Genomic DNA, 2,500 nt, shown 5'->3' on the forward strand with positions numbered 1-2,500 from the left:
ATGTAGTTAAATTTTTGAAATCATAAAAAAGGGTAATACTAATTTAACTGTAAGTCATAAATTATAAACAATCTAAACATACAAATTAAAAATAACAGTATCTGAATTTCTGCTTCATAAATCTGACTTCATGTCATATTTACAGCTTAATATGAGAGATGTTGTTTTTTATCATCAAGGTGAGTGTTCATTTTTCTTTTACACTTGCAGAATCTGTCTTTTAGTCCTATAGAAAACTCTAAGGAGCTCTGCTAACCATCAGGAATCTGTTACTTGAAGTTTGTGAAGACTGATGGTAGCTGTCTAATAAAACTTCACCATAAAGTTTAGAAACTGTAAGCAAGATGGTTTTTAGACTGCATAAAAATGGATGACATGCCAACTCCCAAAAGTGTATCCAGGATATGTAGAGCTCCCCATGCTGGCTGTCTGCAGTATAGGTCATAAGCCCCGCCTCCTCCATGTTAACAGATGGGACATGGGTCAGACTCTAAAACAAACAGGTCAAATAAACATGGTTTCTGTCATTATAGTTAGTTCTTATCATGCTGATGTATGTCTCAGTGTTCACGTTTATGACTAGTTTACTTTGAATTAGTTATTGATGATATAAAAAGAGGGGGTGTGACATCATGATTGACAGCTGTGTTGACCAATGAGGCTCCTGCAGCGCTGTGTGCTCCGGATTATCAGAGTAGAGGAGGAACGGTGAGAGAAAACAAAACTAACACTAACACAAGAGTCATTGAATGCACCATAACCAAGAGAGTTTGCTTTAAACCCAACAATGATCTGTGACACTGTGGACTGGACCCACCTGAGGAGTGGACCCACCTGAGGACTGGACCCACCTGAGGACTGGACCCACCTGAGGACTTGACCCACCTGAGGACTTGACCCACCTGAGAGAGTTGTGATGCTATGAAGGTAAATTGAATGTGAGTTTATTATAGATCACAGCTCCGGTTACCTTCAAACTACGTCACCAGCTCAACATGTCAGCTGGTATTTTGGCTTCATTCTTCACAGTGGGAGGGCCTGGAGGTGCGTCATCCATATGTACAAACAATCAGGGATTTCAAATAATACTCGTCACATTCATGCATGTTTTTCCACAACACTGACAATGCTAGATTTGATACTTTGCTTTCTCATCTTCCTCTGGACCGGCCCTGAACCTCACTGAGCTAAAGTTCAGACAAACCATGAGGACACATATTAAACCATGTTTATTACTGACAGGGTCTCAAACCAGCTGGAACATTAAACCAAGGATTATGATAGCAGTTTAGCAGAGTACAAAATCCTTCAAGTGTAGCTGCAGGATACTGAGCCCCTAAAGTGACATGTGCAGACATTTTTTTTTGGAAAGTATCTCGTGCACACGAGATACTTTCTCGTGAGCACCAGATACTTTTCTCGTGCGCAGCAGATACGTTCACGTGCGCACGTGAAAGTATCCAAGTTAGCACTGGAGATCAACCAGTTTGGATCTAAAAATGACAGTACAGCAGTTAGTTGAGCTTTATTTCAACCTTGGGCTGCCTTGTATCTTGTTACATTTATATACGGACTGTTCAGTCTGCATTTACGAACTGTTTGTAATTTGTGAACCTCACTGCATTTGTGAATGGAATTTTTGAGACTGCAGGGCAATGTCTGTAACCAATCAGATGGCTCACTCCTATGCAGCCAATCATAGTGTAGATTCCAGGGTATGTGGTTGTGAAGCGATCCCTTTAGCCATGCCCGAGACCAGAGCGCACCGAGACCAGAGCGCACCGAGACCAGAGCGCACCGAGACCAGAGCGCACCGAGACCAGAGCGCACCGAGACCAAGACTAGTCGATATCATCCCGCATTTAGGCAGTTATTTACTGAGGACTATGTTTGATCCTTTGGCATTACTGACAGTATGAACAGGATCTAAAGTAACAGAGAGACTGTTGCACTGATAACATGTCAAATATTATTCAACAGGAGCACACGTCCATTAAAGAGAGAGGGCAGTGCCTCATGGCTCCAGTTTAGAGGATGTTTTTAGATGTAGGAGTATTTCATGAGAGTCATTTCCACTAAGAATTCATCCATCAGAATGATTTCAGGTTTGTTTTCTTTCCTCAGCCTGACTCACACATGCAGCAGGAGTGACGGTGTCCTGTACTGTGCTTAGACTTCATTCTGATGCAGCAGCTCCATCTAGTGGCCTGATTCAGTAATGACAATGATAATATTCTGTCAGTAGAACTCTGATCACACCTCCTCAGTTTGATAAAAACGCTGAGGTGTCTTTATTGTGATGAGAGTCACTGTAATCATGATTATTATAACTCTACCTTCAGACACATTCCTCTGAGATAACAGCTTCTCATCACGTCTGCTGTTTGTCAGTGCACTATAATGATACAGGACTCTGTGACCGGCTTAGCATCAGGCTCACTTTGTTCTCCACCACAGAACTTCCTACAACAGGTACACCTTTCTGGAGTCCCTGAGCTCC

The sequence above is a fragment of the Notolabrus celidotus genome, chromosome 8, assembly GCF_009762535.1.
Source record: "Notolabrus celidotus isolate fNotCel1 chromosome 8, fNotCel1.pri, whole genome shotgun sequence".
Taxonomy (NCBI): Eukaryota; Metazoa; Chordata; class Actinopteri; order Labriformes; family Labridae; genus Notolabrus; species Notolabrus celidotus.